Here is an 11651-nt window from a genome sequence, read left to right as displayed (position 1 = left end):
TTGAGGTTGTGTGTTTTTTTTAAGTTGTTTATTTCTCAGAGGTTATTATTTTTCTGAGTTCACTTAGATTTTTGGGCAGAGCAGAAATTAAATATAGACAAATACAGAGTAACTGAGAAATTCCTCTATGTAGAAGATAAAATTTAGCTTTCATTCTTTCTGTGCAATTTAAAGATCCATTATTATAAAGAAGTTTTTATCGATATAAAAAGGAGGATGCCTGTCATAATAAATATATAATAGTCTTGCCTCTAACATGAAATTTCTCATAATGAATATTGTTTGAATGATTGAATGAGTATATTCATATATTGTAATCCCTGGATATAATGAAGAGATTCTTACAGAGTTTTCCACAAATCAGTAAATATGCCATTTTAAAATTCAAAAATATATTTTAATTCTATAAGGAACAAACAATAATTTATAAAATGTGATACCTAATATTTGATCATTAGATGAAAGAACCAGAAATTTTTTAAAATTTTTTTTAATTGTAGATGTACAAAATATCTTCATTTATTTATTTTTATGTGGTACTGAGGATTGGACCCAGTGCTTCACATGTCTGAGGCAAGAACCCTACCCCTGAGCTACCACCCCAGCCCCAGAAATCTTAAAGATTAATTTTTTCTCATCTTAGTTGATGAGAAAGGGGCAGCAATCCCATATTAAAGAGTTGTTTTAAAATAGCTATCTTCAGGTACTAATATGATAGTTCAGATTCTCGTCATATACTTACATATACTGTAGAAGTAGCAGTTCTAAGTAATGGGGAAAGATAATTGAACCCTATTGATAATATAATTCATACATATTTTTGGCCTGTGACTTTTTGACCAGTATTTTAGTGGATATTGATAAACATACTTTATTCACATTTCTTCTAAATATTCTGGAATCTTGTCATTTGAATTTTATATATTTTGGCATATTTCCATGAAAACTAGTACAGTCACAAATAATTAAATCAATACATATTTGATATAAAATATCAACTTTTGATTGGACTCTGAAAAAACACTTATTCTTTATATTATATTCATGAATATTTCCTCCATGCATATAGACATTAATATTGATAGCTATTGTTTTATTTGTTGGTCCCATGTAGACTCACTGAAAACATATTGGAATTCTCATGAGCTATTGAAATTTTCATTTCATGAAGTACAGTGGATACAGGCAAAGTTGAATTACCCTAAATGGCTTTTCAGTTTTTGCTTGGTAGCTTTCAAAGTGACTTGCCACTTAATGAAAAAGGGAGATTAACAGATGGCAAACCTGTGATTGCAACCCTTGCCATTTCCCTTTGTCATTATGTAAACTGCTTTATCAGTCTTCAAGGCCTTGTCCCCACAGCTTAGCCCTCCTGAGAAATCTGTGGTTCTGGTAATTGGAAGTTGACCATCTTTGTGTCTAGGCATGATTTGAAATTGTTCTGTCTTTGTTTCTAATGGAAATATTATTATAACCTTACTGTCTTATTTGGTTAATCCCTTCTGAAGAAATAGTGGTGAGAAAACACACTCTGGGAAAAGACTACGCTTCAGTAACAAAATTCATCATATTTCAGAGATATTATTTCCTTAAAAGTCGTTGTTTTCTATGTACATTGAATATATAAGTACTGAATATATAATAATTTTCTTTTCCCCACTAAAAATCTGATAAAAGGATTTGAAATTCCAGTTTCCCATGTGGAAACAATAATTATTAGACTATGACAAAATATTTAATTTATATACTTATTTTCTTTCACAGACATTAATAGGCTAACATTCTAGCTAGAAATAAAACTTTTGAAATGATGTAAAATTTTCCTATGCTAGATTTTAAAAAGTGACCAATTGCTCTAAAAATAATGTGAACTATTTCCAAAATTGATATATTTGAAAGTTAAATTAATTTTAGATCTTGGCCATTTTTTAATGAAGTTTATAAAAATGTTCCACCTTTGTGAAATTATTGAGTAAACTATCACTCATCACCATGAATAAACAGATTTCTAATTTCACTTAACTTTAGGTTTAATCTTAAAATTTTTATAGGGATTTCATATTTGCTTTTGATTGTTCTGTCAGATCAATCCAGTTTTCTAAAATGGATTATCCACCATGTTTTAGTCAGCTTTTTCCACTGCTGTGATTCAAAGACCTGACCAGAACAATTGTAGAGGAGGAGAAGTTTATTTGAGGGCTCACATTTTAATCCATAGAAGGTTGACTCCATTTGAGGTGAGGTGAAGCACAACATCATGGTGGAAGTATGTGGTGGAGGGAAGCAGCTCACATCACCAGGAAGCAGAAAGAGACTACTCTCCAGATAAAAAATATATATCCTCCATCCGATAGCCATGCCCTCAATTAACCACTTCCTCCAGTCACACCCCACCTGCCTCCGGTTACCACTCAATTAATCCCATCAGAGATTAATTCACTAATTAGTTTAAGGCTATAACCCAATCATTTCTCCTCCAAAACTTCTTGAATTGCCTCACATGTGAGATTTATGGGACATCTCACATCCAAACCATAACATACCTCATTTTTCCCCACTCTACTACCACAGGAAACAGTTTCCTCCAGTCGCAGCACTGGACCTTCCTTTCATCCTGAAGCCTGTCTACGTTGAAAAATGCAGAAAAGGTAACTGTAAAATTGCAATGAAAAATCTGAACATGGTTTTCTGCTTAGATAAAACATAGAGAGACCATACTGCAGTATACATGCAGTATCCATGTGTAGCCTGTATGCTCTTTAAGTAGAAAGGTTAGAACTATAAGAAAATCTGGATGACATTATCCAAACCATAAAATAATATAACTTTTAGCTTTAAATAATTTTAAATAACAAAACATTAGGTCAGGTTTTTAGTTGTCAGCCTGGGCTGTTTACTATTAGGTAAACCAAGAACAGAAAGGTTAAGTTTTGTTCAAGGTCACAGAACTGGTAACTGGAAGATATAGGATTTGTCTATAGCCTAGGTAGAATGGTCAGAGTCCAGATTCTTGACCACTATTATTACTATATTTATTTACAAATATAGGATGCAATATTGAACTTCATTTGTTGATTAATAAGACTTTTACTCATAGTTCATATAATTTTGTTTTTCTTTTAATAAATAGGGGTATAAAATAATAACCTTTAAAAGTGTAACTTCTTATTTTTGCTGTTTTATTTTAGGGAAAGCAGGCCAGAAGTTGAATACTGTAAACTAAGGATTACATAGAAATAGATACTCACTTCCAGGAGGTACCCATCAATGAGAGAAAAGGCATAAAAATCCAGAATCACTGAATACATTTTTTCATGGAATTGTTACTTATCAATATTGTTTGAAAGTTCATGTTTTATTTGATATGATTTGTAGTTTTAAGGATTTCCCCTTATTATTAAAACATGCAAATGAAACTATTCTCTTTCAGATAGTTTTGAAATACTTTCATAATGCTCAAAGTTGATCTCACCCTTTGGCTAATAGAAATAACAAGCACTTAATGCCCTACTGTATTCTATCAGTAATCTGTAGTATGCTCAAATATAATCATGTCATCAGTGCAGTGTCAACTGTAAACAACCAAAATCAAGCAAGTTTGCTTTATAAGTAGGTGATTTTGTCAGAAAACTTGGGAGTCCAAGTTAAGTTATGATTGTCAAAGATGATAAGCTTGTGTTACCATTATAGAAATATAATTTTATACAATATTATGAATTTAGATCAAGGTCTTATCTTTATACCAAAAATATCCTCTTTTTCACACGTCTAGGAGGGAGGCTTCAACTCCTCATGGTTTTGGCTCAATTAGGCTTCTCATTTCTACTTTCTTTAAGAATCAATGAATACTACTCTCTGTGTTTCCAACATTTCTAACTAGTACATACCTATCGTTAGATGCAGGTCAGCAAGAACCTTCCTACACCCTTTGGAGTGTTTATATTTACTTCAATGGCCAAAGTTCTGTAAAGAATTTCTAATTAAAAATTTTTGGATATTGTTTAAATCCCCACTTTTATTATTTTTTCAGGCCTCCCGAGTCAATGACATTCATTGTAATTTGCATTTTAACTACTTTGTGATCCACTTAACTCCCTCAACCAATTCTGACTTTTAAAAATTAGCATTTTATACAAATCAAAACCATCCTAAGATTTCATCCCATTCTAGTCATAATGGTTATGATCAAGAATACCAACAATAATAAATGCTGATGGCAGTGGGAGAGACTTATTCTCGTATATTTTTGGTGGGACTGTAGCCTAGTACAACCACTCTTGAAAGCAGTATTCCACAAAAATCTAGGGATGAATCCATCATATGATCCAGCAATCCCACTCCTTCATATTTTCCCCAAAGACCTAAAATCAGAATACTATAGCTATAGCAATATAGACACCACAAAGTTTATTGCAGGAAAATTCAAACTAGCTGAATTATGGAATCAACCCAGATGCCCATCAATAGATGAATGGATTAAGAAACTCTGGCATATATATACAATGGCACTCTACTGAGCCATAAAAAATAATGAAATTATGGCATTTGTAGGTGTTTGGGTGGAAATGGAGAACACCATGCTAAGTGAGATAAGCCAAACTCAGAAACTAAAAGGTTGAATATTTTCTATCATATGTAGAAGTTAGACTAAAGTAAAGGGAAGGGGGAGGGGAAGGATATTGGATAACAAACATAAGGAGAAGATCAATAATGTTGAAGAAGGAGATTGAAAGAGAGGGATGGGGAAGGGAGGCAATGCAGAATGAATTCTTTAAAACTCAAGTTATGTGTGTGTACAAATAAACTATGGGAAACTTCACTTTAAACATAGATACAATGAACCAAATATAAATAAATAGATTAGTGAAAGGAAGTCTAGTAGAGTAGAGGATGGGATAAGGGAAAGGAGAGGGAGGACAGGAAGGAAAAGGGAGAGGGATAAGGAGGCAGATCATGAATGGAAAACTAATTACATGAATGTATGAGATTGCCTGGGTGAACTCAACTACTGTGTATAACTATAAAGCTCTAACATTTTAACATTGTTTCATTCATGTTCGCATTTGAAGATCTGGCTTCTATTTCTTTCAACTCTTTCTGTTATGTCTATGAATTCTCAGTGTTTCAAGGGTTACTTCAGTCTGCTTGTAGTGATTCTTTTCTCTTTACACTGCTTCCTTTGGAATTTCAAGTTAGTTCCTCTCCTTTTAGGCTCTTTGAAAACTATCTGCCTTTATATATTTTTAATGTGCTTATTTGCAATGTGTTTACATTGTTTTCTATCCAGCAAATGTGTCAAATAAAATTTTTATTTTCTTTTGTGAAATCAGGTGGCTAATTTATACAGCCTTATTTTGTTTTTGGAAGCATTTACCTACACTTTGGCAAGAGCTATTTAGATATATTATAACTTTAATTCTCCCACTAAGTAGGATTTAGATAAATGGGATTACAGAGGCACAGAAGGAGTTGACAACATTTACTAAGTTATGTACTTTGATACTGTTTGCCAGATACATAGCTCTTATTTTCTGCCTTATTGTGTGTGCCAAAAACATATTGAACTATCAAGATACTAATGGCTTAGAAAGAGTGATTCCATCCTCTAGCGTATATAATGCACTTACCTTTATACCTGTAAATATTGTCTGTATTGATTATTCATAGCCATTTTGGACCCTTAAGTAACATACATAAAGTACATATTCTGTCACTTTATGAAATCACATCCAAACTCTCATCTCCTTCCTTTTCCTGTGATTGTCATGAATCTCATTCATCAAACTTCCTACATCCTAGGAATTTTCATTTGCTCATTCACTTTTTCATTTATTCATATTTTTATTTGGTAAATATTTTAGGATGCTTGGTAGATAAAAGGCACTTGGGGGTGGGTCCTAAGATCCTTAGAGGTGCTTATGGTTTCAGTGTGTATCAGGGAGAGGAAGTGAGAATGGGAATCAGAGGTTGGAGATTGGTAGGTAGACATAATTGTAGGGCATTGCAGCATAGGAAGTAACTTAAATAAAATATTCTTGTATTACAAAGAAGTGAGAGTTGTCTAGGGGAGTTAGGGCAGACTTGCTGGTGAAGAGCAGATAGTTTTGGACCTTAAAGGATGAACAGGGGTTTGCTGGGTAAGTGCTATGCTCTAAATTTATGTGTCCTTCCAAATTTAACATGTTGGAAACTAATGTACAAAAAGATAGTATTAATGGGTGGGACTTCTAGGAGATTATTACACGGCATGTGGGAGATGTTCTATATTGTGTTCCTGACATATTAAAGGGATTGATAAATGTATGTTGTCTTTTTTTACAAATTAAAAACCCAGAATGCAGCTGTAAATCTAAAAGACAATGAAAAAGTGGAAATACATTTTTGTCATGAGTCTTGTGTATTATGTTTTGTAGGAGATCAGAGCCAACTGCCTCTACCTTGAATGATTTGATTAGAATTGTGTAAAATTAAGTTTCTGGCTGATCTCATTATCTAGTTTCTTCTGGCAGTCTCCAGCTCTGTAGATGTTGAGCTGCTCAAGCTCTACCCTGCTCAGCAGGATAGAGGCAAGGTTAAAGTGTGAAGTAGAAGCCAAGGGAAATTTAATAGGGGAAAGAAACACCTCAAACATCTTGCAGGCAACACTGTGTTATAACATACTATAAAAAGTAATACTTACAATGATACAGCTAGATTTTCAAGAAAACATTAATACAGGTTTAAAATGCATTTTTGAGAAGTTAAGGAAGTATGTGTTTTAGATTTCCATCACAATGACAAATTTTTCAAAAGTTTTGGCACTTAAGGGAAGAAGCTTCTGCTATGTGTGAAGCTCAATAAGAAAAAATATTCTATTAGTCTTTCACAATTATGCATAAATAAACTTATATATCTTGTTTCTTATGCAATTGACTTTTAACAGTTTTTAACAGTCTGTGTCAAATACATAGATGTTCTTGAAACTATCACAGAAAACTCTGTGGAAATAGCCTATGTATATAAAGTTTTGTGAATAGTCGTGTAATGCTGAAATTTTCTCTGTCCAGAAGTGAAGCTGATGTGAGGGGTAAGATCAGGACTAATTATAGCCACGTCACCCCATTTCACACCTCAGACTTCTTGTGCCATGGTGACTAATGGGAAATATGGTTACTATATTTTTTATTTTTTTAATATTTTTTATGTTTGCATACTATGTGATATTTTATTTTTATTTTTTCATATTTTTATTGGTGCATTATAATTATACATATGGTGGAATTTTTGTTTTGGACTTATACATGTATGTGATATAACAATATAATTTCCCCAATATCATTCCCTAGTACTTCCCTTTTCACTCCCCCCTGCCTCTTCCTGGTTCCTTTCTTTTACTCTACTGATCTCCCTTTCATTCTAATGAGATTTTCTCCCCCAATTTTCTTTTCCTTTTTTCTGTCCAGCTTACATATATGGGAAAAATATAGGACCCTTGACTCTCTAAACTATTTTATGACTATGGTTTTCAAAATTTATTGTAAACGAGTTAAGAATCTCCTTCTGTTCATCCTTTCTGGTCCCACGTCTTTACCACCAACTGGTTGTTTATATGATTCTTTATCCTCAATCAAGCAATAGGTGTAAGTATTAGTTTCTTTGGCAGAATGAAGTTTTCTAGTGTTACATCTTTGACTACTGGCACAGTTTTGTTACTTATCTTCTAGAACACTCTTTTTCCCTATATCGTGTTTTTGTCAGTCCTCCATGTCCATCGTATTACCCTTTCTCCCCATCCTCCTTTATTCTATTTTATTCTCCATTACTCCCCCCACTCCTTATGCATTTCCACTTTCATTTGTTACACTAATAAGAATGTTAGACCTAAAGTAGAGGCCAAAACACAAACTTCAGACCTAGTAAGTGAAGAGACTGAACCCTTGCACAGTAGAGGGAAGGGTGACTTTCCTCCATATCTGGTCCTTGAAAATTCTTCTCTCAGTGGGGAGAAGGATGAGTTTAAGGAAGTCTTTCAAAATCATCCTGAAGGGCTTTGATATATTACCTCAGATTATTTTTGCTTTTTGTAGTCTATTATTTTCACTTTTACAGTCTTCATTGACTATTTGTGGGACATGTTTGTTTGGTGTGTACATGTGTATCTCAGTGAGAAGGTAGGAAGGTTCTGATGAAGTTTTATCATGCTACCTGGCCTGTTTAAAGTGCATAATATAAATTTGTTGAATAAAAGAGTGAATGATTTAGTTTAGGTTTTTGAAAAAGAATTTTAGAACCAACATTTCTTAACCATTTGTTATTTTAACACTTTCCCTTCAATGTTTCTCTGGTTAAATATTTTGCAAAGTAGATTTGAGAGTACCAGATTCATAACGTATTATGTGAAAAATAGTTCCACATATGAATAAATTTTGGAAATGGTGCATTCTAAATCCTTTTCCTAGAAATTCAGTAGTATGTAATAATACTAAGGGTTCAAGAAGGACACATTGATCTAATCTGAACTCACTCCCTAGAAAATGTTTTAACGTTAATTCAGCAAAAATCTTCCCAAATGTAATTGGTTACAGAAACCTATTTACACCTCATAAACTGCACTTCAAGAAATGCTATGTTTTAAAAGTACAGTTTATACTTCTTAGAGTTAATTGTAGACTTTTGAACTAAATAAACTTCAAATTTTTTAATTGAATTATTCAGGGTTCCAGATATACAAGTATGACTAAATACAATGAAATTATCCAGATTTAATTCAATAATTGATGCACTGAGCTAAGAGAGTCCTTTATCCAATGTTATAGGAGCATGTCTCTTTTTTCTCTGAGCCTAGGAAAATAGAAAGTTTGTCCCTACTCATGGTTTCAATATTGTGTGTTAATCTGGGAAAAAAAATACTATACCTATGCAGCCTTTCTATAAAAATGGCTCAACTGAGTGAGATAGGAAAGCTAATTTTATTTTCAGTATTAGAGTGTAAAACTTTTTGTGTTTCTGTTTTGTCTTTAAAATAATATTTGACCAAACCTCAAGCCATCTTTTCTTTCGATTTTCATCATTAGATTCAAGGATTCTTCTACTAACTCAGCTCTTCATCGATCAGTTAAGAAACCTGTTTCTTGTAACTAATGCTTCTGTGCTTAATTTTCCATTCTTCTCTATCCAAATATTTTGTTTTCACATTACTTATTTTTAAATAGTTTTGTTTTGCTTTCCATTTAAAGTGTAGAGCTAGATTTGTACCAAGTTGGGAGTTTTTTTTTAAATTCTTTTTGTTTTGATGATGATGGTGGAAAGGAGTTGGATAAAATGACATAATAGTAGATGAAACCCAGAAATTTTCAACTAGACAAGTTTTCTCATAGACATTCTAAATCTGAAAGAGCCAGAGATGGTAATGGGTTTCTCTAGCAAGTTCTAAGTTCTAGTTCATAGATATTCCCTGTATACAGGGTCTTATTTCCACACTTCATTCTGAACAAGAACACATCTATAGACCTTTTTGTCTTGTTCCCATAGATATCCTTTTTGGACCCAATTGTCCCTAATACATCCATATTTTAGAAAACTAAAAATGACATCTAGAAATGTTATTTAAATGTTGCACTACTAAAACAATGTGAGCAAAATTATTCTTTTCTAAGAATTGACAAAGAAAACATATATAAACGATCATTGAAAATTTATATTTGCTTTAGTAAGTGAAATTCTAACTGTGGTTCTATCTTCAACAAACAACAGAAAGGTAAATTTGCAATAGGTGGCTAAGTAGTTTCACTTCTTGCTATGGTACTGAGGAAAATATAAGCTGCTTGGGATTTCTTTGCCACTGACTGGGATCACCAGGTTCTGTAAAAAGTGACTGAGTTTGATAAGAGTCTGTGACTGTGCCCCTGGGAAGGGCGCTCTTGGAGGCAGCTGTGGAATGTCTGGCACTTCTTTCCTCTCCATTGTGATCCAGAGCAGCTTCAGCTTCTGCACCATTCAGCAATTTGTCAAGGTTGAGCCCACAGCTACAGAGGGGATTTTTCTTGGGGAACCCTAAAGTTATTTCAGAGATAAGTTTTTGTTTATTTAAATATTTAAAACTAGGAAGGTAACTTTTAATTTAAAAATAATGTGTCAGGATAAGAATTGAGCTTACTGCTTTCACTTCTGTGAAGTTTTAACTTAAATTTTAGGTGTAGGTGATGAGAACAGTAGAAAAGCATGGAGCACATACACAAACTGTTGATATTTTTCCAGTTCTATAAAAAGAACTATGCATCTGTGAAGTCTGACTGGCTAAGTTCCCAGAATTAAATGCTACTACCATTTCAACACAATTTTCTATAAATTCTATATTACTGAAAACTTACCTTCTTAGTTGATAGGTGAGACCTACAGATGTATTTGAAGAAAAATCTAAGCAGTCAACATGCTAATTTAAATGACAATCTCTTTTTCTGGGAAAGTCAAGCTCATACTTAAATAAGTGTATTTTTTTCAAGAATGAAGTAAATCTTCAGTGTTGAAGTGTCAACAGTAAGAAGTAAACATTGTTTAAAATATTGTATTGCAAAATATCCCTTGAAAAATGTTTATGATTCCATGGGAGTATAAATAGTTTCATTGTAGTTCTTTTTCAGTTAGAATATTCTCACTATAGTATAGAAGCTTCACTTTAATTTCTCATTCACTAATTTTTAAGTAAATTCATGAAAGAATAAAAATAAATTTCTAATTTCTCTGTGCTTAGAAAATTTATACATATGGCAGGTGAAGTGAGGAAATGCTATTTCTGGGGAGTGGTAAATGTATTTGGCTTTTTTTCAAAGGCCCCAATGCTTTGGCATCTTTTATGATTTACTATTTAGTAGTGTAAGTCAGTTGGATTTGCATATATTGTGATATCACTATAACATTTTTGTTTGCACACCTAATATATTGGTCTAAGTGTGTTAAAATATTTGATAACACAGTAATGAGTGTATTTGGCTTAGAATTTCACAATTTATTGCTCATTTTTTTTTCATTCAAAACTACAAAGAAGCATTTTTATCTGATTTGAAATCTGAAAATGAAAAGAAATACTTGGGAAATTGTTGCCGAAATCAACCTAGTTTCTTTATCTACTGACTATGTCACTGGATTCTCCCCCCTGCCACCATACACACTTTAATGGCATGAAATTGTGTAGTAACACCACCAAAAAAGATTTTTCTATATAGAGTTGGGAGAGAATAAGCCTAGTAACAAGAGTTGTAACCACCCATTAACCTATTAAATCTACAGCTTTCAAGGGAATTAAACTTGAAATGTCTTCTGATACACTGGACTGGAGAAGAGAGGACAGGGGAAAGCAGGTAGACAAATTTCTGTTCCATTAACCTATTTTTTAATGTGAATTAATTTTTAATGCAATGACAGATTGAACTTTTCTGAGCTAAAGAATGATGTTTTTATCTTTTGGCTTTTCAACTACACTCAAATATAGTCAGTCAAACCACATGTGTCTAAAATGGAATAAAAAGTAAAATGAAACTATAATTTATTTCAATTAAAGTATTGTGCATACATAAAAAGAAAAATGCTTGGACTGTGTGTGGTGGTGTACATCTGAAATCTGAAATCCCAGCAGCTCCTGAGGCTGAGGCAGGAGGATCATGAATCAAAGCCAG

Source organism: Sciurus carolinensis, chromosome 8 (genome assembly GCF_902686445.1).
Source record: "Sciurus carolinensis chromosome 8, mSciCar1.2, whole genome shotgun sequence".
Classification (NCBI taxonomy): domain Eukaryota; kingdom Metazoa; phylum Chordata; class Mammalia; order Rodentia; family Sciuridae; genus Sciurus; species Sciurus carolinensis.
Note: the sequence above shows the minus strand (reverse complement) of the source record.